Below are 25,960 nucleotides of genomic sequence, written 5' to 3'. Positions count from 1 at the left end.
ACCCTAATGCATGAGAAATGGCAAATAAAAACCATAATTACCTATCAGCCAACATTCAAGCGGGTCCGAATAAGTGTCCGATTGTTTAAACCCTAATGCATGAGAAATGTCCAGTAAACACCACAGGTACATATCTGCCATCACGCAAAAGGGTCGGAATAAGTGTCCGAGTGTTTAAACCCTAATGCATGAGAAATGGCAGGTAAACACCATAATTACATATGTGCTATCACGGAAGAGGGTCTGAATAAGTGTCCGACAGTTTAAACCCAAATGCATGGGAAATGGCAAGTGAATACCATAATTACATATCTGCTATCACGCAAGAGGGTCCGAATACGTGTCCGAGCGTTTAAACCCTAATGCATGAGAAATGGCAGGTACACACATTAATTACATATCTGCCATCATGCAAGAGGATCCGAATAAGCGTCCGAATTTTTGAACCCTAATGCTCGAGAAATGGCAAGTAAACACTGTAATTACATATCTGCCATCATGCAGGAGCATCTGAATAAGTGTCCGAGTAATTAAACCCTAATGCATGAGAAATGGCCAGTAAACACCATAGGTACATATCTGCCATCATGCAAAAGGATTCGAAAAAATATGTCTGTGTGTTTAAACCCTAATACATGAGAAATGGCAGGTAAACACCATAATTACATATCTGCCATCATAGAAGAGGGTCTGAATAAGTGTCCGACTGTTCAAACCCTAATGCATGGGAAATGGCAAGTAAACACCATAATTACATATCTGCTATCACGCAAGAAGGTCCGAATAAGTGTCTGGGTGTTTAAACCCTGATGCGTAACAAATGGCAAGCAAACACCATAATTACATATCTGCCACCATGCAAGAGGATCCGAATAAGTGTCTGAATTTAGGAATCCCAGTGCTCGAGAAATGCCAAGTAAATACCGTAATTACATACCTGCAAACATGCAGGTGGGTCCGAATAAGTGTCCGAGTGTTTAAACCCTAATGCATGAGAAATGGAAACTAAACACACAATTACATATCTGCCATCATGCAAGAGGGCCAGAATTAGTGTCCGAGTGTTTAAACCCTAATGCATAAGAAATGGCAAGTAAACACCAAAATTACATATATGCCATCATATAAGAGGGTCTGAATAAGTGTCCAAGTGTTTAAATCCTTATGCATGAAAAATGGCAACTGAACACCATAATTACATGTCTGCCATCACGCAAGATGGTCCGAATAAGTGTCCGAGTGTTTAAACCCTAATGCTTGAGAAATGGCAAGTAAACACCGTTATTACATATCTGTCATCATGCAAGAGGGTCCGAATAAGTGTCTAAGTGTTCGAATCCTAATGCTCGAGAAATGGCAAGTAAACACCATAATTACATATCTGCCATCACACAAGATGGTCCGAATCAGTTTCCGAGTGTTTAAACCCTAATGCATGAGAAATGGTAAGTAAACACCATAATTACATATCTGTCATCAGGCAAGAGGGTCCGAATAAGTTTCCAAGTGTTTAAACCCTATTGCATGAGAAATGGCAAATAAACACCATAATTACATATCTGCCAATATGCAAGGGGGTCCGAATATGTGTCCGAGTGTTTAAACCCTAATGCATGAGAAATGGCAAGTAAACACAAAAATTACAAATCTGCCATCATGCAAGGGCGTCGGAATAAATGTCCGAGTGTTTAAACCCTGATGCATGAGAAATGGCAACTAAACACCATAATTACGTATCTGCCAACATGCAAGAGTGTCCAAATAACTGTCCGAGTGTTTAAACGCTAATGCATGAGAAATTTCAAATAAACACCATAATTACATATATGCCATCATGCCAGAGGGACTGAATGAGTGTCCAAGTGTTCCAATCCGAATGCTCGAAAATGGCAAGTAAACACCATAATTACATATCTGCCATCATACAAGAGGGTCCGAATAAGTGTCTGAGTGTTTGAATCCTAATGCTCGAGAAATGGAAAGTAAATACCATAATTACATATCTGTCATCATGTAAGAGAGTCCGAATAAGTGTCCGAGTGTTTAAACCCAAATGCATGAGAAATGGAAAATAAACACCATAATTACATATCTATCATCAGGCAAGAGGGTCTGAATAAGTGTCCGAGTGTTTAAACCCTAATTCATGAGAAATGGCAAGTAAACCCCACAATTACATATCTGTCATCATGCAAGGAGTCCGAATAAGTGTCCGAGTGTTTAAACCCAAATGCATGAGAAATGGCAAATAAACACCATAATTACCTATCAGCCAACATGCAAGAGGGTCCGAATAAGTGTTCGAGTGTTTAAACCCTAATGCATGAGAAATGGAAAGTAAACACCATAATTACATATCTGCCATCATGCAAGAGGGTCTGAATAAGTTTCCAAGAGTTTGAATCCTAAGGCTCGAGAAATGGAAAGTAAACACCATCATTACATATCTGCCATCATGCAAGAGGGTCCGAATAAGTGTCTTAGTGTTCGAATCCTAATGCTCGAGAAATGGAAAGTAAACACCATAATTACATATCTGCCATCATGAAAGAGGATCCGAATAAGTGTCCGAGTGTTTAAACCCAAATGCACAAGAAATGGCAAGCAAACACCATAATTACATATCTGTCATCATGCAAGAGAGTCCGAATAAGCGTCTGAGTGTTTAAACCCAAATGCATGAGAAATGGCAAATAAACACCATAATTACCTATCAGCCAACATGCAAGAGGGCCCGAATAAGTGTCCGAGTGTTTAAACCCTAATGCATGAGAAATGGCCAGTAAACACCATAGGTACATATCTGCCATCATGCAAAAGGGTCCGAATTAGTGTCCGAGTGTTCAAACCTAATGCATGAGAAATGGCAGGTAAACACCACAATTATATATCGGCCATCATGAAAGAGGGTCTGAATAACTGTCCGAATGTTTGAACCCTAATCCGTGAGAAATGGCAATTAAACACCATAATTACATATCTGCCGTCTTGTAGGAGGATACGATTAAGTGTCCGAGTGTTTGAACCCTAATGCATGTGAAATGGAAAATAAACACCATAATTACGTTTCTGCCTTCATGCAAGAGGGTCAAAATAAGTGTCCAAATGTTTAAACCCTAATGCATAAGAAATGGCAACTAAACACACAATTACATATCTGCCATCATGTAAGAGGGTCGGAACAAGTGTCCGAGTGTTTAAACTCTAATGCATGAGAAATGGCAAGTAAACACCATAATTGCATATATACCATCATACAAGAGGGTCTGCATAACTGTCCGACTGTTTAAATCCTAATGCATGAAAAATGGCAACTAAACACCATAATTACATATCTACCATCACGCAAGATGGTCCAAATAAATGTCCGACTGTTTAAACCCTAATACTCGAGAAATGGCAAGTAAACACCGTAATGACATATCTGCCATCATGCAAGAGTGCCCGAATAAGTGTCCGATTGTTCGAATCCTAATGCTCGAGAAATGGAAAGTAAACACCATAATTACATATCTGCCATCATGCAAGAGGGTCCGAATCAGTTTCCGAGTGTTTATACCCGAATGCATGAGAAATGGCACGTAAACACCATAATTACATATCTATCATCAGGCAAGAGGGTCCGAATAAGTGTCCGAGTGTTTAAACCCTAATGCATGAGAAATGGCAAATAAACACCATAATTACATATCTACCAACATGCAAGAGGGTCCGAATAAGTGTCCGAGTGTTTAAACCCTAATGCATGAGAAATGGCAAATAAACACCATAATTACATATCTGCCAACATGCAAGAGGGTCCGAATAAGTGTCCGAGTGTTTAAACCCTAATGCATCAGAAATGGCAAGTAAACCCCATAATTACATATCTGTCATCATGCAAGGGGTACGAATAAGTGTCCGAGTGTTAAAACCCTAATGCAAGAGAAATGACAAATAAACACCAAAATTACATATCTACCATCATGCAAGAGGGTCCGAATAAGTGTCTGAGTGTTCGAATCCTAATGCTCGAGAAATGGAAAGTAAACACCATAATTACATATCTGCCGTCATGCATTAGGGTCCGAATAAGTGTCCGAGTGTTTAAACCCAAATACATGAGAAATGGCAAGTAAACCCCATAATTACATATCTGTCATCAAGCAAGAGTGTCCGAATAACTGTCCGAGTGTTTAAACCCTAATGCATGAGAAATGGCAAATAAAAACCATAATTACCTATCAGCCAACATTCAAGCGGGTCTGAATAAGTGTCCGATTGTTTAAACCCTAATGCATGAGAAATGTCCAGTAAACACCACAGGTACATATCTGCCATCACGCAAAAGGGTCGGAATAAGTGTCCGAGTGTTTAAACCCTAATGCATGAGAAATGGCAGGTAAACACCATAATTACATATGTGCCATCACGGAAGAGGGTCTGAATAAGTGTCCGACAGTTTAAACCCAAATGCATGGGAAATGGCAAGTGAATACCATAATTACATATCTGCCATCATGCAAGAGGGTCCGAATAAGTGTCCGAGTGTTTAAACCCTAATGCATGAGAAATGGCAAGTAAACACCATAATTACATATCTGCCAACATGCAAGAGTGTCTGAATAGGTGTCCGAGTGCTTAAACCCTAATGCATGAGAAATGGCAAGTAAATCCCATAATTACATATCTGTCATCATGCAAGGGGTCTGAATAAGTGTCCGAGTGTTAGAACCCTAATGCAAGAGAAATGACAAATAACCACCAAAATTACATATCTACCATCATGCAAGAGGGTCCGAATAAGTGTCCGAGTGTTCGAATCCTAATGCTTTAGAAATGGAAAGTAAACACCATAATTACATATCTGCCATCATGCAAGAGGGTCCGAATAAGTGTCCGAGTGTTTAAACCCAAATGCATGAGAAATGGCAAGTGAACACCATAATTACATATCTGTCATCAGGCAAGTGGCTCCAAATAAGTGTTCGAGTGTTTAAACCCTAATGCATGAGAAATGGCAAATAAAAACCATAATTTCCTATCAGCCAACTTGCAAGAGGGTCCGAATAAGTGTCCGAGTGTTTAAACCCTAATGCATAAGAAATGGCCAGTAAACACCATAGGTACATATTTGCCATCATGCAAGAGGGTGCGAATAAGTGTCCTAGTGTTTAAACCCTAATGCATGAGAAATGGCAAGTAAACACCATAATTACAAATCTGCCATCATGGAAGAGGGTCTGAATGAGTGTCCGACAGTTTAACCCCTAATGCACGGGAAATGGCAAGTAAACACCATAATTACATATCTGCTTTCACGCAAGAGGGTCCGAATAAGTGTCCGAGTGTTTAAACCCTGATGCATGAGAAATGGCATGTAAACACCATAATTACATATCTGCCATCATGCAAGAGGATCCGAATAAGTGTCCGAATCTTTGAATCCTAATGCTCGAGAAATGGCAAGTAAACGCCGTAATTACATATCTACCATCTTGGAGGAGGGTCCGAATAAGTGTCCGAGTGTTTAAACCCTAATGCGTGAGAAATGTCAAATAAACACCAAAATTACATATCGGCCATCATGCAAGAGGGTCCGAATAAGTGTCCGTGTGTTTGAACCCTAATGCATGAGAAATGGCAAACAAACACCATAATTACATATCTTCCATCATGCAAAAGGGTAAAAATAAGTGTCCAAACGTTTAAACCCAAATGCATAAGAAATGGCAACTAAACACACAATTACATATCTGCCACCATGCAAGAGGGTCGGAACAAGTGTCCGAGTGCTTAAACCCTAATGCACGAGAAATGGCAAGTAAACACCATAATTACATATATGCCATCATACAAGAGGGTCTGAATAAGTGTTCGAGTGTTTAAATCCTTATGCATGAAAAATGACTACTAAACACCATAATTACATATCTGTCATCACGCAAGATGGTCCAAATAAATGTCTGAGTGTTTAAACCCTAATGCTCGAGAAATGGCAAGTAAACACTGTAATTACATATCTGCCCTCATGCAAGAGGGCCCAAATAAGTGTCCGAGTATTCGAATCGTAATGCTCAAGATATGGAAAGTAAACACCATAATTAAATATCTGCCAGCATGCAAGACGGTCCGAATCAGTTTCTGAGTGTTTAAACCCTAACGCATGAGAAATGGCAAGTAAACACCATAATTACATATCTGTCATCAGGCAAAAGGGTCCAAATAAGTGTCCGAGTGTTTAAACCCAAATGCATAAGAAATGGCAAATAAATACCATAATTACATATCTACCAACATGCAAGAGGGTCCGAATAAGTGTCCGAGTGTTGAAACCCTAATGCATGAGAAATGGCAAGTAAACACCATAATTACATATCTGTCATCATGCAAGAGGGTCCGAGTAAGTGTTCGAGTGTATAAACCCTAATGCATGGGAAATGGCAAGTAAATACCGTAATTACATATCTGCCAACATGCAAGAGTGTCCAAATAAGTGTCCAAGTGCTTAAACCCTAATGCAAGAGAAATGGCAAGTAAATCCCATAATTACATATCTGCCATCATGCAAGGGGTCCGAATAAGTGTCCGAGTGTTAAAACCCTAATGCTAGAGAAATGGAAAATAAACACCAAAATTACATATCTACCATCAAGCAAAAGGGTCCGAATAAGTGTCTGAGTGTTCGAATCCTAATGCTCGAGAAATGGAAAGTAAACACCATAACTACATATATGCCATCATGCAAGAGGGTCCGAATAAGTGTCCGAGTGTTTAAAGCCCAATGCATGAGAAATGGCAAGTAAACACCATAATTACATATCTGTCATCAGGCAAGTGGGTCCGAACAAGTGTCCAAGTGTTTAAACCCTAATGCATGAGAAATGGCAAATAAAAACCATAATTACCTCTCAGCCAACATGCAAGAGGGTCATAATAAGTGTCCGAGTGTTTAAACCCAAATGCATGAGAAATGGCCAGTAAACACCATAATTACATATCTGCCAACATGCAAGAGTGTCCGAATAAGTGTCCGAGTGCTTAAACCCTAATGCATGAGAAATGGCAAGTAAATCCCATAATTAAATATATGCCATCATGCAAGGGGTCCGAATAAGTGTCCGAGTGTTAAAACCCTAATGCAAGAGAAATTGCAAATAAAAACCCAAATTAAATATCGACCATCAAGCAATATGGTCCGAATAAGTGTCTGAGTGTTCGAATCCTAATGCTCGAGAAATGGAAAGTAAACACCATAATTACATATCAGCCATCATGCAAGAGGGTTCGAATAAGTGTCCGAATTTTTGAATCCTAATGCTCAAGAAATGGCAAGTAAACACTGTAATTACATATCTGCCATCATGCAGGAGGGTCCGAATAAGTCTCCGAGTGTTTAAACCCTAATGCATGAGAAATGGCAACTAAACACCAAAATTACATATATGCCATCATGCAAGAGGGTCCGAATAAGTGTCCGAGTGTTCGAATCCTAATGCTCGAGAAATGGCAGGTAAACACCATAATTACATTTCTGCCGTCATGTAAGAGGGTCAGAATATGTGTCCGAGTGTTTAAACCGAAATGCATGAGAAATTGCAAGTAAACACCATAATTGCATATCTGTCATCACGCCAGAGCGTCCGAATAAGTGTTTGAGTGTTCGAATCCTAATGCTTGAGAAGTGGAAAGTAAACACCAGAATTACAAATCTGCCATCATGCAACGGCGTCAGAATAAGTGTCCGAGTGTTCGGATCCTAATGCTCGAGAAATGGCAAGTGAACACCATAATTACATATCTGCCATCATGCAAATGGTTCTGAATAAGTGCCCGAGTGTTTCAACCCTAATGCATGAGAAATGCCAAGTAAACACCATAATTACATATATGCTATCACGCAAGAGGGTCCGAATAAGTGTCCGAGTGTTTAAACCCTAATGCATGAGAAATGGCAAGTAAACACCATAATTATATATCTGCCATCACGCTAGATGGTCCGAATAAGTGTCCGAGTAATGCATGAGAAATGGCAAATAAACACCAAAATTACATATCTGCCATCATGCAAGAGGGTCCGAATAAGTGTCCGAGTGTTTAAACCCGAATGCATGAGAAATGGAAAACAAACGCCATAATTACGTATTTGCCATCATGCAAGAGGGTCCAAATTAGTGTCTGAGTGTTTAAACTCTATTGCATGAGAAATGGAAAATAAACACCATAATTACATATCTGCCATCATGCAAGAGGGTAAGAATAAGTGTCGAGCGTATAAACCCTAAAGCATGAGAAATGGCAAGTATACACCACAATGAAATGGCAAGTATGCAAGAGGGTCCGAGTGTTTAAACCATAATGCATGAGCAATGGCAAGTAAACACCATAATGAAATATCTATCATCACGCAAGGGGATCCGATTAAGTGTCTGAGTGTTCGAATCCTAATGCTCGAGAAATGCCAAGTAAACACCAGAATTACATATATGCAATCACGCAAAAGGGTCCGAATAAGTGTCCGAGTGTTTAAACCCTAACGCATGAGAAATGGCAAGTAAACACCTTAATTTCTTATCTGCCATCACACAGGATGGTCCGAATCAGTGTCCAAGTGTTTAAACCCTAATGCATGAGAAATGGCAAACAAACACCAAAATTGCATATCTGCCATCATGCAAGAGGGTCCGAATATGTGTCCGAGTGTTTAAACCGTAATGCATGAGAAATGACAAATAAACACCATAATTACGTACATGCCATCATGCAAGAGGGTCCGAACAAGTGTCCAAGTGTTCGAATCCTAATGCTCGAGAAATGGCAAGTAAACACCATAATTACGTATCTGCCATCATGCAAGAGGTTCTGAATAAGTGTCCGAGTGTTTAAACCCTAATGCATGAGAAATGGCAACTAAACACCATAGTTACATATCTGCCATCATGCTAGAGGGTTCGAATAAGTGTCAGAGTGTTTAAACCCTGATACATGGGAAATGGCAAGTAAGCACCATAATTACATATCTGCCATCATGCAAGAGGATCCGAATAAGTGTCCGAATTTTCGAATACTAATGCCCGAGAAATGGCAAGTAAACACCGTAATTACATATCTGCCATCATGCAGGAGGGTCCGAATAAGTGTCCGCGTGTTTAAATCCTAATGCATGAGAAATGTCAAATAAACACCAAAATTACATATCTTCCATCTTGCAAGAGGGTCCGAATAACTGACCGAGTGTTTGAACCCTAATGCATGAGAAATGGAAAATAAACACCGTAATTACATTTCTTCCATCATGCAAGAGGGTCAAAATAAGTGTCCAAATGTTTAAACCCTAATGCATAAGAAATGGCAACTAAACACACAATTACATATCTGCCATCATGCAAGAGGGTCGGAACAAGTGTCCGAGTGTTTAAACCCTAATGCATGAGAAATGGCAAGTAAACACCATAATTACATATATGCCATCATACAAGAGGGTCCGAATAAGTGTCCGAGTGTTTAAATCCTAATGCATGAAAAATGGCAACTAAACACCATAATTACATATCTGCCATCATGCAAGATGGTCCGAATAAATGTCTGAGTGTTTAAACCCTAATGCTCGAGAAATGGCAAGTAAACACCGTAATTACATATCTACCCTCATGCAAGAGGGCCCAAATAAGTGTCCGAGTGTTCGAATCCTAATGCTCGAGAAATGGAAAGTAAACACCATAATTAAATATCTGCCAGCATGCAAGAGGGTGCAAATCAGTTTCTGAGTGTTTAAACCCTAATGCATGAGAAACGGCAACTAAACTCCATAATTACATATCTGTCATCAGGCAAGAGGGTCCGAATAATTGTCCGAGTGTTTAAACCCTAATGCATAAGAAAAGCGAAATAAACACCATAATTACATATCTGCCAACATGCAAGAGGGTCCGAATAAATGTCCGAGTGTTTAAATCCTAGTACATGAGAAATGGCAAGTAAACACCATAAATACATATCTGCCATCATGCAAGAGGGTCTGAATAAGTGTCCGAGTGTTTAAACCCTAATGCTTGAGAAATGGAACGTAAACACCATAATTACATATCTGCCATCATGCAAGAGGGTCTGAATAAGTTTCCATGTGTTCGAATCCTAAGGCTCGAGAAATGGAAAGTAAACACCATCATTACATATCTGCCATCATGCAAGAGGGTCCGAATAAGTGTCTTAGTGTTCGAATCCTAATGCTCGAGAAATGGAAAGTAAACACCATAATTACATATCTGCCATCATGAAAGAGGATCCGAATAAGTGTCCGAGTGTTTAAACCCAAATGCACGAGAAATGGCAAGCAAACACCATAATTACATATCTGCCATCATGCAAGAGAGTCCGAATAAGCGTCTGAGTGTTTAAACCCAAATGCATGAGAAATGGCAAATAAACACCATAATTACCTATCAGCCAACATGCAAGAGGGCCCGAATAAGTGTCCGAGTGTTTAAACCCTAATGCATGAGAAATGGCCAGTAAACACCATAGGTACATATCTGCCATCATGCAAAAGGGTCCGAATTAGTGTCCGAGTGTTCAAACCTAATGCATGAGAAATGGCAGGTAAACACCACAATTATATATCGGCCATCATGAAAGAGGGTCTGAATAACTGTCCGAATGTTTGAACCCTAATCCATGAGAAATGGCAAATAAACACCATAATTACAAATCTGCCGTCTTGCAGGAGGATACGATTAAGTGTCCGAGTGTTTGAACCCTAATGCATGTGAAATGGAAAATAAACACCATAATTACGTTTCTGCCTTCATGCAAGAGGGTCAAAATAAGTGTCCAAATGTTTAAACCCTAATGCATAAGAAATGGCAACTAAACACACAATTACATATCTGCCATCATGTAAGAGGGTCGGAACAAGTGTCCGAGTGTTTAAACCCTAATGCATGAGAAATGGCAAGTAAACACCATAATTGCATATATACCATCATACAAGAGGGTCTGCATAACTGTCCGACTGTTTAAATCCTAATGCATGAAAAATGGCAACTAAACACCATAATTACATATCTACCATCACGCAAGATGGTCCAAATAAATGTCCGACTGTTTAAACCCTAATGCTCGAGAAATGGCAAGTAAACACCGTAATGACATATCTGCCATCATGCAAGAGTGCACGAATAAGTGTCCGATTGTTCGAATCCTAATGCTCGAGAAATGGAAAGTAAACACCATAATTACATATCTGCCATCATGCAAGAGGGTCCGAATCAGTTTCCGAGTGTTTATACCCGAATGCATGAGAAATGGCAAGTAAACACCATAATTACATATCTATCATCAGGCAAGAGGGTCCGAATAAGTGTCCGAGTGTTTAAACCCTAATGCATGAGAAATGGCAAATAAACACCATAATTACATATCTGCCAACATGCAAGAGGGTCCGAATAAGTGTCCGAGTGTTTAAACCCTAATGCATGAGAAATGGCAAATAAACACGATAATTACATATCTGCCAACATGCAAGAGGGTCCGAATAAGTGTCCGAGTGTTTAAACCCTAATGCATGAGAAATGGCAAGTAAACCCCATAATTACATATCTGTCATCATGCAAGGGGTCCGAATAAGTGTCCGAGTGTTAAAACCCTAATGCAAGAGAAATGACAAATAAACACCAAAATTACATATCTATCATCATGCAAGAGGGTCCGAATAAGTGTCTGAGTGTTCGAATCCTAATGCTCGAGAAATGGAAAGTAAACACCATAATTACATATCTGCCGTCATGCATGAGGGTCCGAATAAGTGTCCGAGTGTCTAAACCCAAATACATGAGAAATGGCAAGTAAACCCCATAATTACATATCTGTCATCAAGCAAGAGTGTCCGAATAACTGTCCGAGTGTTTAAACCCTAATGCATGAGAAATGGCAAATAAAAACCATAATTACCTATCAGCCAACATTCAAGCGGGTCCGAATAAGTGTCCGATTGTTTAAACCCTAATGCATGAGAAATGTCCAGTAAACACCACAGGTACATATCTGCCATCACGCAAAAGGGTCGGAATAAGTGTCCGAGTGTTTAAACCCTAATGCATGAGAAATGGCAGGTAAACACCATAATTACATTTGTGCCATCACGGAAGAGGGTCTGAATAAGTGTCCGACAGTTTAAACCCAAATGCATGGGAAATGGCAAGTGAATACCATAATTACATATCTGCCATCATGCAAGAGGGTCCGAATAAGTGTCCGAGTGTTTAAACCCTAATGCATGAGAAATGGCAAGTAAACACCATAATTACATATCTGCCAACATGCAAGAGTGTCCGAATAGGTGTCCGAGTGCTTAAACCCTAATGCATGAGAAATGGCAAGTAAATCCCATAATTACATATCTGTCATCATGCAAGGGGTCTGAATGAGTGTCCGAGTGTTAAAACCCTAATGCAAGAGAAATGACAAATAACCACCAAAATTACATATCTACCATCATGCAAGGGGGTTCGAATAAGTGTCTGAGTGTTCGAATCCTAATGCTTTAGAAATGGAAAGTAAACACCATAATTACATATCTGCCATCATGCAAGAGGGTCCGAATAAGTGTCCGAGTGTTTAAACCCAAATGCATGAGAAATCGCAAGTGAACACCATAATTACATATCTGTCATCAAGCAAGTGGCTCCGAATAAGTGTTCGAGTGTTTAAACCCTAATGCATGAGAAATGGCAAACAAAAATCATAATTTCCTATCAGCCAACATGCAAGAGGGTCCGAATAAGTGTCCGAGTGTTTAAACCCTAATGCATGAGAAATGGCCAGTAAACACCATAGGTACATATTTGCCATCATGCAAGAGGGTCCGAATAAGTGTCCGAGTGTTTAAACCCTAATGCATGAGAAATGGCAAGTAAACACCATAATTACAAATCTGCCATCATGGAAGAGGGTCTGAATGAGTGTCCGACAGTTTAACCCCTAATGCATGGGAAATGGCAAGTAAACACCATAATTACATATTTGCTTTCACGCAAGAGGGTCCGAATAAGTGTCCGAGTGTTTAAACCCTGATGCATGAGAAATGGCATGTAAACACCATAATTACATATCTGCCATCATGCAAGAGGATCCGAATAAGTGTCCGAATCTTTGAATCCTAATGCTCGAGAAATGGCAAGTAAACACCGTAATTACATATCTGCCATCTTGCAGGAGGGTCCGAATAAGTGTCCGAGTGTTTAAACTCTAATGCGTGAGAAATGTCAAATAAACACCAAAATTACATATCTGCCATCATGCAAGAGGGTCCGAATAAGTGTCCGTGTGTTTGAACCCTAATGCATGAGAAATGGCAAACAAACACCATAATTACATATCTGCCATCATGCAAAAGGGTAAAAATAAGTGTCCAAACGTTTAAACCCAAATGCATAAGAAATGGCAACTAAACACACAATTACATATCTGCCACCATGCAAGAGGGTCGGAACAAGTGTCCGAGTGCTTAAACCCTAATGCACGAGAAATGGCAAGTAAACACCATAATTACATATATGCCATCATACAAGAGGGTCTGAATAAGTGTCCGAGTGTTTAAATCCTAATGCATGAAAAATGACTACTAAACACCATAATTACATATCTGTCATCACGCAAGATGGTCCAAATAAATGTCCGAGTGTTTAAACCCTAATGCTCGAGAAATGGCAAGTAAACACTGTAATTACATATCTGCCCTCATGCAAGAGGGCCCAAATAAGTGTCCGAGTATTCGAATCGTAATGCTCAAGATATGGAAAGTAAACACCATAATTAAATATTTGCCAGCATGCAAGAGGGTCCGAATCAGTTTCTGAGTGTTTAAACCCTAACGCATGAGAAATGGCAAGTAAACACCATAATTACATATATGTCATCAGGCAAAAGGGTCCAAATAAGTGTCCGAGTGTTTAAACCCAAATGCATAAGAAATGGCAAATAAACACCATAATTACATATCTACCAACATGCAAGAGGGTCCGAATAAGTGTCCGAGTGTTGAAACCCTAATGCATGAGAAATGGCAAGTAAACACCATAATTACATATCTGTCATCATGCAAGAGGGTCCGAGTAAGTGTTCGAGTGTATAAACCCTAATGCATGGGAAATGGCAAGTAAATACCATAATTACATATCTGCCAACATGCAAGAGTGTCCAAATAAGTGTCCAAGTGCTTAAACCCTAATGCATGAGAAATGGCAAGTAAATCCCATAATTACATATCTGCCATCATGCAAGGGGTCCGAATAAGTGTCCGAGTGTTAAAACCCTAATGCTAGAGAAATGGAAAATAAACACCAAAATTACATATCTACCATCAAGCAAAAGGGTCCGAATAAGTGTCTGAGTGTTCGAATCCTAATGCTCGAGAAATGGAAAGTAAACACCATAATTACATATCTGCCATCATGCAAGAGGGTCCGAATAAGTGTCCGAGTGTTTAAAGCCCAATGCATGAGAAATGGCAAGTAAACACCATAATTACATATCTGTCATCAGGCAAGTGGGTCCGAACAAGTGTCCGAGTGTTTAAACCCTAATGCATGAGAAATGGAAAATAAAAACCATAATTACCTCTCAGCCAACATGCAAGAGGTTCTGAATAAGTGTCCGAGTGTTTAAACCCAAATGCATGAGAAATGGCCAGTAAACACCATAATTACATATCTGCCAACATGCAAGAGTGTCCGAATAAGTGTCCGAGTGCTTAAACCCTAATGCATGAGAAATGGCAAGTAAATCCTATAATTAAATATCTGCCATCATGCAAGGGGTCCGAATAAGTGTCCGAGTGTTAAAACCCTAATGCAAGAGAAATTGCAAATAAACACCCAAATTAAATATCGACCATCAAGCAATATGGTCCGAATAAGTGTCTGAGTGTTCGAATCCTAATGCTCGAGAAATGGAAAGTAAAAACCACAATTACATATCTGCCATCATGCAAGAGGCTTCGAATAAGTGTCCGAATTTTTGAATCCTAATGCTCAAGATATGGCAAGTAAACACCGTAATTACATATCTGCCATCATGCAGGAGGGTCCGAATAAGTGTCCGAGTGTTTAAACCCTAATGCATGAGAAATGGCAACTAAACACCAAAATTACATATATGCCATCATGCAAGAGGGTCCGAATAAGTGTCCGAGTGTTCGAATCCTAATGCTCGAGAAATGGCAGGTAAACACCATAATTACATTTCTGCCGTCATGTAAGAGGGTCAGAATATGTGTCCGAGTGTTTAAACCGAAATGCATGAGAAATTGCAAGTAAACACCATAATTGCATATCTGTCATCACGCCAGAGCGTCCGAATAAGTGTTTGAGTGTTCGAATCCTAATGCTTGAGAAGTGGAAAGTAAACACCAGAATTACAAATCTGCCATCATGCAACAGCGTCCGAATAAGTGTCCGAGTGTTCGGATCCTAATGCTCTAGAAATGGCAAGTGAACACCATAATTACATATCTGCCATCATGCAAATGGTTCTGAATAAGTGCCCGAGTGTTTCAACCCTAATGCATGAGAAATGCCAAGTAAACACCATAATTACATATATGCTATCACGCAAGAGGGTCCGAATAAGTGTCCGAGTGTTTAAACCCTAACGCATGAGAAATGGCAAGCAAACACCATAATTACATATCTGCCATCACGCTAGATGGTCCGAATAAGTGTCCGAGTGTTTAAACCGTAATGCATGAGAAATGGCAAATAAACACCAAAATTATATATCTGCCATCATGCAAGAGGGTCCGAATAAGTGTCCGAGTGTTTAAACCCGAATGCATGAGAAATGGAAAACAAACACCATAATTACGTATTTGCCATCATGCAAGAGGGTCCAAATTAGTGTGCGAGTGTTTAAACTCTATTGCATGAGAAATGGAAAATAAACACCATAATTACATATCTGCCATCATGCAAGAGGGTAAGAATAAGTGTCGAGCGTATAAACCCTAAAGCATGAGAAATGGCAAGTATACACCACAATGAAATGGCAAGTATGCAAGAGGGTCCGAGTGTTTAAACCATAATGCATGAGCAATGGCAAGTAAACACCATAATGAAATATCTATCATCACGCAAGGGGATCCGATTAAGTGTCTGAGTGTTCGAATCCTAATGCTCGAGAAATGCCAAGTAAACACCAGAATTACATATATGCAATCACGCAAAAGGGTCCGAATAAGTGTCCGAGTGTTTAAACCCTAACGCATGAGAAATGGCAAGTAAACACCTTAATTTCTTATCTGCCATCACGCAGGATGGTCCGAACCAGTGTCCGAGTGTTTAAACCCTAATGCATGAGAAATGGCAAACAAACACCAAAATTGCATATCTGCCATCATGCAAGAGGGTCCGAATATGTGTCCGAGTGTTTAAACCGTAATGCATGAGAAATGACAAATAAACACCATAATTACGTACATGCCATCATGCAAGAGGGTCCGAACAAGTGTCCAAGTGTTCGAATCCTAATGCTCGAGAAATGGCAAGTAAACACCATAATTACGTATCTGCCATCATGCAAGAGGTTCTGAATAAGTGTCCGAGTGTTTGAACCCTAATGCATGAGAAATGGAAAATAAACACCGTAATTACATTTCTTCCATCATCCAAGAGGGTCAAAATAAGTGTCCAAATGTTTAAACCCTAATGCATAAGAAATGGCAACTAAACACACAATTACATATCTGCCATCATGCAAGAGGGTCGGAACAAGTGTCCGAGTGTTTAAACCCTAATGCATGAGAAATGGCAAGTAAACACCATAATTACATATATGCCATCATACAAGAGGGTCCGAATAAGTGTCCGAGTGTTTAAATCCTAATGCATGAAAAATGGCAACTAAACACCATAATTACATATCTGCCATCATGCAAGATGGTCCGAATAAATGTCTGAGCGTTTAAACCCTAATGCTCGAGAAATGGCAAGTAAACACCGTAATTACATATCTGCCCTCATGCAAGAGAGCCCAAATAAGTGTCCGAGTGTTCGAATCCTAATGCTCGAGAAATGGAAAGTAAACACCATAATTAAATATCTGCCAGCATGCAAGAGGGTGCGAATCAGTTTCTGAGTGTTTAAACCCTAATGCATGAGAAACGGCAACTAAACACCATAATTACATATCTGTCATCAGGCAAGAGGGTCCGAATAATTATCCGAGTGTTTAAACCCTAATGCATAAGAAAAGCGAAATAAACACCATAATTACATATCTGCCAACATGCAAGAGGGTCCGAATAAGTGTCCGAGTGTTTAAACCCTAGTACATGAGAAATGGCAAGTAAACACCATAATTACATATCTGCCATCATGCAAGAGGGTCCGAATAAGTGTCCGAGTGTTTAAACCCTAATGCATGAGAAATGGCAAGTAAACACCATAATTACATATCTGCCAACATGCAAGAGTGTCCGAATAGGTGTCCGAGTGCTTAAACCCTAATGCATGAGAAATGGCAAGTAAATCCCATAATTATATATCTGTCATCATGCAAGGGGTCTGAATAAGTGTCCGAGTGTTAAAACACTAATGCAAGAGAAATGACGAATAAACACCAAAATTACATATCTACCATCATGCAAGAGGGTCCGAATAAGTGTCTGAGTGTTCGAATCCTAATGCTCGAGAAATGGAAAGTAAACACCATAATTACATATCTGCCATCAGGCAAGAGGGTCCGAATAAGTGTCCGAGTGTTTAAACACAAATGCATGAGAAATGGCAAGTGAACCCCATAATTACATATCTGTCATCAGTCAAGTGGCTCCGAATAAGTGTTCGAGTGTTTAAACCCTAATGCATGAGAAATGGCAAATAAAAACCATAATTTCCTATCAGCCAACATGCAAGAGGGTCCGAATAAGTGTCCGAGTGTTTAAACCCTAATGCATGAGAAATGGCCAGTAAACACCATAGGTACATATCTGCCATCATGCAAGAGGGTCCAAATAAGTGTCCGAGTGTTTAAACCCTAATGCATGAGAAATGGCAAGTAAACACCATAATTACAAATCTGCCATCATGGAAGAGGGTCTGAATGAGTGTCCGACAATGTAAACCCTAATGCATGGGAAATGGCAAGTAAACACCATAATTACATATCTGCTTTCACGCAAGAGGGTCCGAATAAGTGTCCGAGTGTTTAAACACTGATGCATGAGAAATGGCAAGTAAACACCATAATTACATATCTGCCATCATGCAAGAGTATCCGAATAAGTGTCCGAATCTTTGAATCCTAATGCTCGAGAAATGGCAAGTAAACACCGTAATTACATATCTGCCATCTTGCAGGAGGGTCCGAATAAGTGTCCGAGTGTTTAAACCCTAATGCATGAGAAATGGCAAATAAACACCAAAATTACATATCTGCCATCATGCAAGAGGGTCCGAGTAAGTGTCCGTGTGTTTGAACCCTAATGCATGAGAAATAGCAAACAAACACCATAATTACATATCTGCCATCATGCAAACGGGTCAAAATAAGTGTCCAAACGTTTAAACCCAAATGGAAAAGAAATGGCAACTAAACACACAATTACATATCTGCCACCATGCAAGAGGGTCGGAACAAGTGTCCGAGTGTTTAAACCCTAATGCATGAGAAATGGCAAATAAACACCATAATTACGTATATGCCATCATACAAGAGGGTCTGAATAAGTGTCCGAGTGTTTAAATCCTAATGCATGAAAAATGACTACTAAACACCATAATTACATATCTACCATCACGCAAGATGGTCCAAATAAATGTCCGAGTGTCTAAACCCTAATGCTCGAGAAATGGCAAGTAAACACTGTAATTACATATCTGCCCTCATATCTGCCCTCATGCAAGAGGGCCCAAATAAGTGTCCGAGTATTCGAATCCTAATGCTCAAGATATGGAAAGTAAACACCATAATGAAATCTCTGCCAGCATGCAAGAGGGTCCAAATCAGTTTCTGAGTGTTTAAACCCTAACGCATGAGAAATGGCAAGTAAACACCATAATTACATATCTGTCATCTGCCAAGAGGGTCCAAATAAGTGTCCGAGTGTTTAAACCCAAATGCATAAGAAATGGCAAATAAACACCATAATTACATATCTACCAACATGCAAGAGGGTCCGAATAAGTGTCCGAGTGTTGAAACCCTAATGCATGAGAAATGGCGAGTGAACACCATAATTACATATCTGTCATCATGCAAGAGGGTCCGAGTAAGTGTTCGAGTGTATAAACCCTAATGCATGGGAAATGGCAAGTAAATACCAGAATTACATATCTACCAACATGCAAGAGTGTCCGAATAAGTGTCCAAGTGCTTAAACCCTAATGCATGAGAAATGGCAAGTAAATCCCATAATTACATATCTGCCATCATGCACGGGGTCTGAATAAGTGTCCGAGTGTTAAAACCCTAATGCTAGAGAAATGGAAAATAAACACGAAAATTACATATCTACCATCAAGCAAGAGGGTCCGAATAAGTGTCTGAGTGTTCGAATCCTAATGCTCGAGAAATAGAAAGTAAACACCATAATTACATATCTGCCATCATGCAAGAGGGTCCGAATAAGTGTCCGAGTGTTTAAAGCCAAATGCATGAGAAATGGAAAGTAAACACCATAATTACATATCTGTCATCAGGCAAGTGGGTCCGAACAAGTGTCCGAGTGGTTAAACCCTAATACATGAGAAATGGCAAATAAAAACCATAATTACCTCTCAGCCAACATGCATGAGGGTCCGAATAAGTGTCCGAGTGTTTAAACCCAAATGCATGAGAAATGGCCAGTAAACACCATAATTACATATCTGCCAACATGCAAGAGTGTCCGAATAAGTGTCCGAGTGCTTAAACCCTAATGCATGAGAAATGGCAAGTAAATCCCATAATTAAATATCTGCCATCATGCAAGGGGTCCGAATAAGTGTCCGAGTGTTAAAACCCTAATGCAATAGAAATTGCAGATAAACACCCAAATTACATATCGACCATCATGCAGTATGGTCCGAATAAGTGTCTGCGTGTTCGAATCCTAATGCTCGAGAAATGGAAAGTAAACACCACAATTACATATCTGCCATCATGCAAGAGGGTTCGAATAAGTGTCCGAATTTTTGAATCCTAATGCTCGAGAAATGGCAAGTTGTAGACACCCCATTTTTGACCGACTTTAAGACTCAGACGTCACCGATTGAGCGCTTGGTGATGTTGCATAATGTGCTTGTTCAGAAGTTTCAGAGTTGCGGCCGTGAGCCCTGGCTCCGGACTCCCGAACCCTCTTTCGTACCTTGCCTCGGTTTGCGAACCAGACTCGGTTTTCTTTGTTTCTTTTCCTGAGGGAAGGGAGAGGTCCCATAGGCCATCTCTCAAAGTCCGTAGGCTACATTTGGTGGCCGTAGGCCATTTTCCTATTTCGGAGTCCGGTTTCCGATTTTCGGAGCCGTCAGGCCGTGTGCCTCGGTTCGGGACCGCTTAACCATCTCCTATTGCTCTGATTTTTGGCATACATCTTATTTTCTCCCTTTTGAGGGACACTGGGGTCTGAGAAACCCACTTCGTGGTCGAATGCCACTTTCGGTGCTTAACAGCCCATTTTCGGGACCCCGAACTGCGTGTTTTGGTCCCCAAGCATTCGTTTTGCAACGGTTTTCGTTCATTTTTGGCAGGTACCTCTGTTTTATCACTGGAGAGGTCACTGAAGGGTGGGAGGCCAGCAATTGTTGCAGCAACCAGTTATCTCTCCTCCGGAGCCTCCCGGCGCCCGTTTTTCCAACTTCCGGGCTAATGTTGAACACCCTAGGGTTAGTGTTGCCAACTTTCAACCACATATTTGTGATGTACACACATGAGAGGACCCTAAAAGTTCATGGCCGGCCATTAATTCAACTTGACCCTTTTGACCCCCTCCTTCCGGGCTAATGTTGAACCCCTTGGACCCTTTTTCTTGAACTTTGAACCACATATTTGTGATGTAAACACATGAGAGGACCCTAAAAGTTCATGGCCGGCCATTAATTCAACTTGACCCTTTTGACCCCCTCCTTCCGGGCTAATGTTGAACCCCTTGGACCCTTTTTCTTGAACTTTGAACCACATGGTTGTGTTGTACACACATAGGAGTACCCCACCAGTTGGTGGCCGGCCAGAAAATATGATTGAACCTTTTGACCCCTAGCCGGCCGGCTAGGGGGTGTGGCCGGCCGGCCACCTGGAGCAAAAGTAATAGGCCGGCCGTGTTCCTTGCATTGTGGGGGAATTTTGCTCTCCTTTTCCCCCACCTTTACACCCCCTTTTGAACCCTTATAACCAGCTGGTGGCTTCACTTACAAGGGTTAGAAAAATTGTTCTTCAAGTCTCCATACACAACTCCATCTCCATAGCTCTCATTTCTTTAAAAAACCCTAAGTCCCTAACCATCATTCCTTCTACACCACCAAGCTCTACCACCACCACCTCATTTCCAGCAACAAGGAAGGTTTCTCAAAGGCCAAAGAAGCTGCAAATTCATCCAAGAAGCAACAAAAGTTTGAGTCTTCAAGGGTAAGTAATACTTTTACCCTTTTGACCATTTTTCTTGATTTATTTGTAAGCCCCACTTGCTTTTTGTTTCAAGCTCCGGTACTAACTGAAAAGGGCCCTATTTTGAGCTCATCTTCACTTTTCATTAAGGGCTCAACCCTGTTTGAGCCCTCCATAATACACTTGCTTCATTGATCCTCTTATATGTCATGATTTTGCATGCTATTTTTGGCCCATGATAAATTTATTTTCGAGCATGTTGTAAACTGACATTAGGCTTATTTTGAGCCCCTCTTCAACATTGGAGAAGGGCTCAACATTTTTTGGTGCCTCCATGTGTCACTTGTAGTTATATCCCTTATTTGGCCCCATTTTTGCATAAATTGGCAGCACCCTTTGCTTCTGTTTTTGGACCTTGGTCCGAACTGAAAGTGGCCTTATTTTGGCCTATAATTCATGTTTCATTAACACTTTTTTTCTGTTTGGTGATTATTTTGTATACTTCATGTTATAGCACCTTTTGAGCCTTGTTTTGCATCACATTTTTATCATGTTTGTATACTGATTTTGAGGCTGCCATAAACTGTGAATATCCATAATTTTGGTCCCTCTTCAGTGTTGTAGAAGGAAATTTTTCATTTTGAGTTTTTCTTATATCACTTGCTTCATTACCCCTCTTTTGGCCCCTATTCTTGCATGCTATTTTTCCCCTACCTATGCTTGCTGTTTGGCCATGTTTATAACTGTGAAAGTGCCTTTTTTGGGACTGTCTAGCTTCTGTCTTTGCATTGCATGTCCATGTTGTGCATATTTGGCATAGCTATAGGCCATTTCGGGTGCCTAAATTCGCATTTCGGGACAATTCCATGCATTTCATGTCATTTCGCCTCATTTCGGGACTGTTTTCCCCCATATTTTACTGCTGAAATTCCATTAGAATGATTGCTATCATTTCCATGTCATTTCATCATATTTTGTCATCGCCTCGGTTTGCGTGCCCGTGTGCACGCATTTCGAGGCACTCCATTTTTATCCGCCGGCATCCTATGTGAGTGTGGCTGAGGCTCACTCATGTTGGTATATGCCCATTCGTCATTTCCATGTCATTTCATCATATTTTGTCATCGCCTCGGTTTGCGTGCCCGTGTGCACGCATTTCGAGGCACTCCATTTTTATCCGCCGGCATCCTATGTGAGTGTGGCTGAGGCTCACTCATGTTGGTATAAGCCCATTCGTCATTTCCATGTCATTACATTGCATTCCGTTACCGCCTCGGTTTGCGTGCCCGTGTGCACGCATTTCGAGGCACTTCATTTTCATCCGCCGGCATCCTATGTGAGTGTGGCTGAGGCTCACTCATGTTGGTATAAGCCCATATCATATTTTCATATCATTTCATCACATTCTGTCACCGCCTCGGTTTGCGTGCCCGTGTGCACGCATTTCGAGACATCTCATTTTCATTACATAACATTTTGCCATCGCCTCGGTTTGCGTGCCCGTGTGCACGCATTTCGAGGCACCTCATTTTCATTGCATTCTGCCATTTTCTCGGTTTGCGTGCCCGTGTGCACGCATTTCGAGGCATATCGTTTTCATAGCATTATGCGTACTAGGTTGTATCTTAGATTGCATTCTGCCATTTTCTCGGTTTGCGTGCCTGCGTGCACGTATTTCGAGGCATGTCATTCCATAGCATTGAGTATGTTAGGATTATATCTTAGTTGCATTTCATGCATACCATGCATATTGCATCATGTTCGGAATAGGAGTTAGCCCGGGCACGGGAAACGAGGTACATTTCGTACTCCGAGTGACGGAATGTGTCTCAATTCCCCAGTCACCGACACTCCGGATTACCCATGATGGAGTTAGGTTTTAGTTGTAGTTTCATGTGCATTCATCCTATATTGAGTTGTGCATTTTGACTTCTCGGCCATCATGCCTCGATATGCGTGATTGGTGGCACGAGGATCGAGACATGCATATATCTGTGCAAATACATTGCTATGCCCCTTTCCTGCTCTCTGTTGCAGCAAAATGAGGAATCAGCAACTTTTCGGGGCTTGGCACGCATTTCAAGAACAGGTGTAAACAGAGGCTAATTGGGGCATTCCGGTGGATTTCCGCGCAAGACAACCCGGACATGCATCGTCCACCAAAAGCAAGGCAGTCCCTGGCTTGCATGCCAGTTTTATTTGCTTTCTTAGTTAATTTGTTAATTAATTAGGATTTTGTAATATTTTGAACTATAATATTCTTTTATTCGGGACTGTAATATTGGGACTGTATATTTATTCGGACCCTCCGAGTGAGGGCACAACTGTAATAAGTGTGCGTGAGTGTGATGTATGTCTTCCAACCCCACGTCTTTCTCCCTTTTATTTATCCGCTTATGATGGTTAGATTAGGGCATATTTAAATTAGCATACAGTATGACAGCATGTTTGCATTCATTCATCTGTATCGCATGCACCGGGCTCGGCGCATCATACTAACTGCATTGTACTTTCGATTCTAAATTGAATACATGATAGTTGTAGTATTTCATATACCATCTTAGGACAGCCGAGCCTGCTATAGTTGCATTTTGCATGTGCTGCATTAGGCATTTCTGTATACTTAGGATCATGCATGATTTCTAATGGATTCCTATTTTGGCTTGGAGTACTCGGTAAGCTTTATGCTTTAGCATCCTTGCATGCGTGTGAGTGACTGCCATGAATAGCATGCTTACCATGAGGCTATGTGCTTACATGATATATCTGCCTGAATGCCTGTGGGTGAAGGTTGGGTTACTTAAATTGGAATAAATCATCAAATGTTTTAAAGCCTACATGCGGGTAGCAAAACACTTTCAAAAACAAGCATGAAATGTTTCGTTCCAATTCAGGCAACTCAGTCTATATTTGTATGCTGTGCGCATCACATAGTAACCTAGGCTAATAAACCGGAATAAGAACTCACAATGTTTTTTAAAAATTGATATCATGGTTAGTAGAGGCCGGTCTACGACCGGGCGAGCGGGGGTGCTCACGAAGTGACCTTCCCCAATCATACCCAAGTTCCCGAGCCGAGGCAACTTTGGTGATAACGGACACGTGGCCTTTTGGCACCGAGTCAGGGTTTCCTAAATTTCCCAAAACAAAATATTTAGGTGGCGACTCTGTATCTGGCAAAGCAGTCCATGTTTGGCACTACTTTTTCAAAAATCAGTTTCTCAAAACGATTTGCCGGATTTGGACTCTTTGGTTTAGATTAAGAACCGCGACATTTAAGAGTCCGAGCTGTAGTGACCCCAAATGAACAGAACGGGAGCTTAACCCTCCCGGGGCGTTCGGGGACGTCTACACAAGTAAACACCGTAATTACATATCTGCCATCATGTAGGAGGGTCCGAATAAGTGTCCGAGTGTTTAAACCCTAATGCATGAGAAATGGCAAATAAACACCAAAATTACATATATGCCATCATGCAAGAGGGTCCGAATAAGTGTCCGAGTGTTCGAATCCTAATGCTCGAGAAATGGCAAGTAAACACCATAATTACATTTCTGCCGTCATGCAAGAGGGTCGGTGTAATAACCCGACCCTCGTACATGTTCTTTGTTATATTTTCGGATCCGATTTTGTGATTTTAAATGCTTACTGTGGAATCCTATGGGAAATTTAAATTAAGTAAGTAAACCATGTGATTCAAGATGTCTATCTGTTCAATAAGGAAAGTATATGTTACATGAGAACGCTTAGATCAGAAATTTGAAGCCTTAGAGGCTTAAGTATCTGAAATTGATTTCACATATGTGATCAGCATAATTTTTAAGTAATATTAAGAATGTTTGTGCAATTTCAATTTAGGATGATTAAACTGAATGATTTTCGTTTTATTCACCTATGATATGCTTATATAGAAGGATATATTCATGTTCATATCCTATAACTTAGAAGAGTTTCTTCAAGCTATTTCCTAAGAGAGAAAGGATGAGAGAGAGAGTGGAGGTTTGAGAGGAATTCAACAAGGTGAAGGTAGAGAATCTAAGGAGCTCAAGCTTAAGGTAAATCTAATTATTTCCTACAACCTTTCTCTTAGCTTTGAGTAAGATTTTCCCTTGGTTATGGTATTTGAAGATAGTAATTGTAACCTTATGTATGTGTAGAAGTTAGTGGGTAGAATATTCTTACTTGGTTGCTTGATTCACTTTGAATTAACCATGGAGAAGTTGTATTTGAGCTTTTACTTTGAATTCAAATGTGGATATATGTTCATGGATGTGTAAAGTTAGAATTCTCATGGATATGTGTATGTTGTGAGCTCAAGAATGATGAACTAAATTAAATTGATGTAATTGCCATCATCTTGACATGATTTTGGACCATGTATTATCAAGTAAGAATGTTAATTTGAGC

The sequence above is a fragment of the Camellia sinensis genome, chromosome 14 (assembly GCF_055761805.1).
Source record: "Camellia sinensis isolate YWXY chromosome 14, ASM5576180v1, whole genome shotgun sequence".
Classification (NCBI taxonomy): domain Eukaryota; kingdom Viridiplantae; phylum Streptophyta; class Magnoliopsida; order Ericales; family Theaceae; genus Camellia; species Camellia sinensis.
This window is presented reverse-complemented; position numbering follows the sequence as displayed.